We start from the raw sequence: 8,747 nt of genomic DNA on the forward strand, positions 1-8,747 counted from the left end.
ATATTATTACAAAAGCCTTGAAAGAATATTCTAATATGCTTATGTAGGGATAATACACGTTTTTTTTGTGTATAATCGTCTGCAGAAGCCCGCGGGATTGTTTGTGACCGAGACGAAGGTCGAGGTCACAAACATATCCAAGGGCTTCTGCAGATGTTATACACAAAACAACGTGTATTGTCGCTATTCTTGCATAAAAAAATATTTACGACGATTTATGTATTGTTTCATATGTGATGACTTGACGATTCGTACATTTTTTATTTACCATTCCTGTTGTTCTTGGAAACGGTAAAATGTTTTAAATATCCGTATCCAGGGCCGGAAAAAACAACACTATCAAAAGCACATCCTGAGGTTTTTAAGTGATTTTTTTTATCTCTCATTATTACAAACATAAAATTACCAATAATTGTTCATATCATTTCACAATTTGGTGGACTCGATCACAATTTCAAGAATAATAACTTTGCATTCGAGTTATATTGAGTACGGACACGCAGTTGGAGTACGGATAAGTACGAACGTAGTGTCAAGTTTCCAACCTGTTTATATAAATTCTTCGAGAAATTAGATAAAAACATACCGACTGATACTTACCAAAATCATAAATATAATACCTTAAAACTAACAATAGCACAAGTTACACGCGATACTTATTTATTCACAGTTATTTACAATAACCGAACAGACGCTTTGTAAACGGAGTGAACTCTAAGAGAAGCTAGTGCGTACATTGATGGGGGCAGTACGTTTGGGGTTGGAAACAGATACAGCTAAACATACTATGGATTACATTGTATCTATAATGCTACAAGATGAGGTTGTTAAGGAAGAAACAAGACGCAGATGCCAAATATCAGTGTGCGTAAAAATACATACATATATCCCTGGCAAAGCATTTCAAAAATAAAAATCATGTATTAACAGCACGTGAATTGCCTTGTTTGCACACGATTTTTCTCCCGTTTATACATGGGCGGATCCAGTGAAAAAAGTAGTTTTTATGCAAGAATCTCTGTTAAAACGCTTTTACGCTAGAATGACATGGCGTTAACGTGCGGTGACGTCAATGTTTTTGTTGCGACCAAGAAAGAGCGCTACTCAATTTTATCTACTGTTTTAGATTAAGGGCATATTATAATCGAAATAATACTAAAACCGTGTTTTAACACTATTCTTACTCTCGCCCTCGTGAAATTATTACGCCCGGTGTCTAACCGCCCATTGTGTATAAATAGTGTTAAAACACTCTTTTGCTATAAATTATTTCTTAAATATAACGAGCACACAAAAATGAAGCAGTGCTGTTTTATTCTTGCTGTTGGCATTTCCGTCATTTAAAAAACCCAAACTGCATTATTAAATCAAGTTGTTCATATATATGGTTTAAGGGTCTTTTTAAAATATGTTTTCACCGCTTTAATTTTGCAGATCCAAATCTCGTTTAAGAGGAGAAATAAGAATTATACAGACTTAATAAGTAGTTGTTTTAGTTGGTAATGGTTGGTGATATAAGATACACTTAATTACATATTACGCGATAATTTTCGTAAATCGTTCCACTGCTATGCCGATTGACGAATATAGCCCTTTCTGTTCTCTGTTGGTTAATGAATTTTCATACTAGCTTATATTAAAAAACTGATTGAAAAGATATGTATATGTTAACGTTAAAAATAGCTGTTTTAACAATGGCTAGTGCGCATGCATTAAATTCAACTTCCGTTCGGGAACTGAGGATATGGAGCCTGCGTAGAAGAGGAAAATTAAAAAGCAGGCTATATGTCAATAGGGGGATTAACTGCTTTATATCAATGGGGGATTAGCTATTCCTAAAACTATGATAGTGGGAGTATTGGAACCGCTAACGACGGACAACTAAACAGTATCTCTGTCACACAACGTACTCCTCATAAAATAACTAACGTGTTTGTAAATATTGACGGTTCCAAACTGAAGGGGATCCATGCTCAACAATAATGACAAAATACAATACATATCGCATATTCGGGCCCTGACCAACGTTTAAACCGGGCCAGTCTATTTTATAAGTACAACAACACTGTTGAACCATTTAAACGAGGAGTAGATGCAATGCTTAAGGATCTGTAAATATCGAAATATAACGGCTCTGACTGAATATACGGGGAGTTTTATTACTTACCATTTTACAAATAACTCCTGCCAATGAGATTTCAAAATTACATAAGAAAAACACTGCCAATATTACGTAAATAAATAACGAAATCAATCAAAATATTTTGATATATTCAAATTGTGTGTGCTATATCACATATGTAAATAAATCGTCAATTAATTTGTAACTTCTTTGTCTTTTTGTAATTAACCCATATCATTTAAAGCCAAGTATAGCAATGGAATCTTTATTTAGTATTTTATAAGAATATTGTTTAATATTTTGTGAAATATATTGTTCAATTTCCATGCAGTTGAAATTCAAAATGATTACAGCACAAAGAATCTTTATATGATCCGGTTCTCAAATTTTTGCATATATTATGAATTTGTCACGGTATCATACCGGTGCACGGGTAAATACAAGGTAGATTTTTTATTTTATTACTTTGCCTAGGTTGTCGGGTTTACATAACTTAGGCATTTACCTAGGGCATTTTATTTTCAAGGAAAATAATTGTGGTCTGACTGAAATTTTTGAAATTCACAGTTAAGATTTTTTATGTGTGCACTCGGTACAGTTTTGCGGGAAGCGATAAGTTTAGCCATGGAGAATTTTCTTCTTCTACAAAACAAGGTAAGTTTTGACAGTTTTTTGTTGAAATATATAACTGATAGCTGACACATAGGAAAATGTTTTTTGGGTTTATAATCCATCTTACAGATTTTTTTTTGAAATGAAGAAAAAGGGGGAATTCTGTAAATATCTTCTATATATGCAAATGAGCTGAAAATTGTATATGAAAATGACTAATTCGAAGTTAATGCCTTTCCAGTAAGTTTTTCCCTACCATGACGATAGTTATTAAAAAGTATAGATAATCAACCTCTTTGCTGATATTAGTACCTAAAACTTTTCAGCCTGTGAATAGCTGGGAAAATTTGGGACTTCCTTTTATTGAAGATATAAAAAGATCTAAGCTATATTAGACTAAAGTTCATTCAGTATAACACATGTAGAGAACCCTTACATACAGTCAAATATTCTTGATATTGCAAGGATATATAAAGCATTTTCCAATGCTTGGCTTTTCTTATTGTGCATACTTGATATAGGTCTTTGTCAATGTCAACTACATTATACTGACATTTGAAGTTGTTGTTTTTTTTCTAAATTAACCTCCCTTATAATGCTTTTCTTCATTCATTTTAGTGATATTACTTCCCTTTCATGTTTAGCAAAAGTCTCAGATTGCATTTAATTAACCTCCTTTATTTAACATGAAAAATACTGCTGATTAAATGATTATTTGTATATTTTACTTACAGTGTCCAGATACATGTAGTTGCAGTCTTTCTTTGGAACGCTGTAGAAATAACAAGAAAGAGGCTGACATAGTGGTATAGTTTGTTATATATGAAGTTTTATTGATGCATTCATTATCATGATGATATCAATAAAGAACAAGCATACATTGATTTTCTGACAGTCCATGTGTTATTACATTTGAACAGAGACTGTTTATTATCAGTTCATGATAACTTATTTTAATATACATTGTATACAATATGCATTTTTTTCAATATTAATTGCAGCTTATAATAAGAACACTTCATGTTCATTTTTGATATTGTTTAGTTAATGATTAGAATTTTAACATACAAAGAGTATGAGATATTTTTATTTAATATTTTAATATATTAGATAATAAATGTAAAAAGTCTGTATTAAGCATAGGTCATCTTTGAACAATAAATATAATGGGAAAAAAAACTGTAATAATTTTCATTTTTCAGTTTTTGGTAAGGAAAAAGTTTGAGTATGTACAAGTACAGTTGTTCGACCTGTCTTACCCTGTGGCAGTCAAGAAGAGTTACCCTTACGAACAATGCAGAGGTATTATGCTTTGTATGTAAACAAAGGTCTCAAAGCATATATATGCTGTATGGCTACATTCTGCTCTGAAAATAACTGACCACGACAAGCAATAAGACCAGACGATTCCTGACAAGAATGAGAACCTCCTGGACTTTATGTCAGCCAGGCATAAACATTTCTTCCTGTAGCTTTGTGTACCCTCAATTTACTAAGAACAATGTCACCATTAAAAATAGGATAGATAATAGATAATGTTTAGTAATAAATGTGGATAGCTTTGTAATGTCACATTTCAAAAATAGAATGAACATGTACATTGAAAATAATATTGAAATACAAATTCAGTATATGTATCATCAGCAAAAACAATGAAGTACATTTGATCTTGTATTAAGATAATTAAAACATTTTATATTCAAATGCTTTGACACTGATTATATGTTGATATCCTAATGTGTGTGAAATTAATGTTTTAAATCCTTTCAGAACTTGAAGACAATGATAGTGCAAAGGACATAAAAGTTATGACAAAAGTAACAGATAAAAAAGGTAAATCTATTGTGATAAAAGACCATGGCCAGTGCTGCACATCACAAAGGCAATAATTGAATTTAACTTTTTTTGTCATGAGTTCTGTAAAGCTTATTTTGGCAATTTATATAAAATAGAATAGACTATTTTTTTTTTACTGTGATCTTTTTTCACAGAATTTGTAACCTGACTAATTGTTCATTGAAAAGATAATAAAGGCGGCATTGTGTCACACAAAAATATGTCTGCATACGTTGCCTAACATTAAAGTCAAATTAGTAAACAAGGAAATTTCTAAAATTTGGAAAATCCTTATGTTGTTATTTCTTCATTTAGCTCATATGAAGAGATGAAGTTTAAAGCATTATTTCACTAGTACAACCCACTCCAGTGTAGCTCAAACCGACGTCAAAAACCTCTCTATAACAACAATCATTAAATTTCCCTAAAGCCTGAAAAATAACTATCAAAATTTACATTCTTCCAGAACAACAACCTCAAAATAACTAAAATAAATGTATATCCAACAGGGTATTGCTCTACAGCGGTTGCATTGTACATATAATAACTATGATAACAAAGATGCTTTAAGAAACAACACTTTCCAACAAGGGGGAAAAGTAGCATATATAACTCATAAGTAAGTTTTTGGCAGTTCCCAAATTCCATTGTTTTTGCATGTTATATAAAAACACGTTACGTAGTTTATCATTATTACAACATCATATACTAATTCCGAGGTTGTAGGTTTGTTTGTTGGAGCTTTTAGTGAGATCATAGGTGAACATCATCAGATTTATCTGTTTGAATATTTTTCACCCTTGATTACTGAATATGTACATTGATGTTTAAAATATGCAATCGTTCAGACAGTCCTAATAAAAAACTTGTCATTTAGTGGATCTAAGTATAATGTAAAAATTAAATAAAGCAGCAAGCCAAGTAGCACCACAATCATGCGGCTTAAAAAACAGAAATTCCTTAGATAAGTTGAAAATTAGAACAAAAAGGTCAATTTGTAGAGTACCTACTTGCAGCTTGATAATATATTTTCAAAGTAGAATATCTCAAATGTCTAAAATGATGTTTATAACTGTTTTAAAAACATCATCATGTTTTATTCCTCTTTATGTAATCTAGATTAACATTTGTATTTCCAGAAGTGCTACAAGTTGTAGTCATGTGAAATGGAATATACCCCAACTGTGCTGCAAAGATGAATATTCAAGTGCAAGACACCATGCACCAGCTGGTAAACTGAGATGGACCCATAAAATAAAATATATTGACTTTTCTATGTATTACATGCTGTACAAATGTTTCATGACAAGACAGTATACCTATATAGTTAAATCTTTTTTATTTCCAAAATTGCAATGCATGTAAGAAGCAAGCATATAACAACTGCATTCATAGAGTGTTAAAATGTGATCAATCTAATTTAAAGAAGCACATTTAATTGGACTTTATAAGTTTCATATTATTTGTGGTGGAGACTGACCCAGTCATTCAGCAACTTATTCTGTCTGAGTGTCATTTCTTGTATGTATAGTTTTCTTAATTATACATTAAAATGTCAAAGATAAGGAAAAAATGAACGTCATTCCATCCACTTGAAGATTAATGGTTAAAGCAGTTCAACATTTTACATAAGTTAAACTAATAATTTTATTTAAACCAGAATTGTCACATATTATCCTATAAATATTTGATAATACAGTCTAATCTAATCTAATATGATGTACCACAATTTTTTTAGTTATATTTTATGTTGATATATATGAAATTGTTTTTCATTCTCAACATATAATTACTACCGATCAAAGAAACTTAAGATATTTTACAATTTTGGTTTGAATAAATGGTTGTTTGTTAAATATTTATTTTTTTCCATCCAGGAGAATATGAAATAAACATTTCAAAATATCTCATCATTCCAGATAAGTAAACTACATATCCAGATAAAAGAAATAATAAACAAAAGATCTTTGGAGTGGAATGGAGTGGATTTTTTGTGATAATACAGTCCTTGTAGTATTAACTTTCTTTAGATATGTTGGACAGGGGGGGTGAAAAGGGAATAACAACAATACTTTAAATTTTTGTAGTCATAAGTTAATATGGAATAAATAACATAGCTAAAAAAGATTATAAGACTCACTGTAAATGCCAATCAGACTTTAACTATTTTCAACATTGTCATTGGCAACAAGGCTCAAAACTATTTGTTGAGTAAACATCATTTATGTGAGATAAAATGCTTTTAATAGTATTCCATTAATATAATTATGCTTTTTATCTTACCATGGATTAAAAAAATATAAATTTATTTGTCTGAAAATTAAGGTAAAAATACTGACTGATTACATTGCAATAATAGACAGGCTTATTTGAGATAAAAGGAGAGTAATACCATAAAAATATGTAGAATGTAGATGATAAATGTAATGAAGGGAGGTAAGAAAAATAATGTGAAGTATATTAGTCCTTCATTTCATATGATGAGCTAAATCCATGTTAAACATTTTGTGGGGGGGGGGGGGTGATTAACTACACGTATGACCTGACAAAGTACCTGTCCTGAAGGCAAATAAAATATTTTTGTATGATGTCCTTGTACTGTTAAGTGTTTCTGAATATAGTTTACCTACCATGTCTGAATGAAATGACGAAACAGACTATAATGAGGGTACCCGGGAAAATGGCCTAAGTTTATTTTTTATATCAGCAAATTTGATGAGAAAGTCATTCAGGATTTGACATATCTATTTCCAAAAAAGCAATGGGACTAAATTTATTGGAGTAAATATCTCTTTAAAAAAATAACACACAGCAAAGTTAATATTGTATATATATTATCTGATGCACTTAGCAATATATATTAGGAGTCAAAATGTTTAAATTCCGGTAATAATTTTTTTAGTTAAAATGTCTACAAAACTGCATGATATACCAATTCAAGTAAACATGACTATTATTGTAACCAAAAAAAACCTGGGGGTTTTTCCCATTTTTATAGAAAAAAAATTTAAATATTAGTTTTATGCCACAATATATAAGCTTTAAAACTTTTATTAATGGGCATAATGTAGGCACTTAAACTGACGTGCAATACCGTATACACGGTTATGCAATGATAGCTCTTAACTTATACTGACAAGCTTGAGCATGAAATGATAGATTATGTCTTGTTTAATGGCAGTACTGTTGACATGGACATGCAATGATAGCTTTGAACTTTTGTTTACGCACCTGAGCATGAAATCATAGATTTTGTCTTGTTTAATGGCTGTACTGTTGACATGGACATGCAATGATAGCTTTGAACTTTTAATGACGGGCTTGAGCATGAAATGATAGATTTTGTCTACTGTTGACACGGATATGTAAAGATAATGTTTAACTTTTATTGACAGGCAATAGATAGATTCTTTATTACCCCCAACAAGGAGAGCTATCAATAATTACAGATATACATACAAACATAATCACATCAATTTTTTTCAGAAAATGATAGTGTGCCTAAAGAAAAATTAATTTGTTTTGAGGAAATATAGGGGGTGTGAAGGATGTTTCACATTTCAGTATCTTGCCTCAATCCAACTGATTTGATGAAAAATATACGAGAAGCAAATTGAATGAAGTTTTTGATGTAAAGATGCCTTAGTTTAGTTTTATCTTATTTTCTTGCTTTTGAGCATTTGACAATATATATCAAAACCACATAATTAGTAACAAAAGCAGTTGGGTTGGCTGCAAGTTAAAACAAAATCAGAATTCAACCCATCTATACCCGATAAACGGAATTTAAGTAAACCATATTCTTTTGTATAATATTTGATGCGTATTTTAGTCCTTAACTGTAATATGCAATTTGTTGTGTAACCACTTTTGATTACAAAAAGTTTTATATGTTGCAGATGTGAAACTAAATATTCGCACTGTACTCCTGTAAATCGGTTTTATTGAGAACTGTGGACAAATATGCATGAAATCAAGCAAAGTTGACACTGCAACGAATGCAGAATTTCCAAAATTACATGAAACAAATTAATGTCATTACTGTTGCTATTTCATTAACGTTAATTGAAAGTAAAAATGGACTGACTGATCCTTGTTGAACAAATCATGGTGTGAAATATATGCCTGAAACATGAACAAGCGGTTGTCTATCACTCACATATGGCCTCCATTAAAT

Source organism: Mercenaria mercenaria, chromosome 3 (assembly GCF_021730395.1).
Source record: "Mercenaria mercenaria strain notata chromosome 3, MADL_Memer_1, whole genome shotgun sequence".
NCBI lineage: Eukaryota > Metazoa > Mollusca > Bivalvia > Venerida > Veneridae > Mercenaria > Mercenaria mercenaria.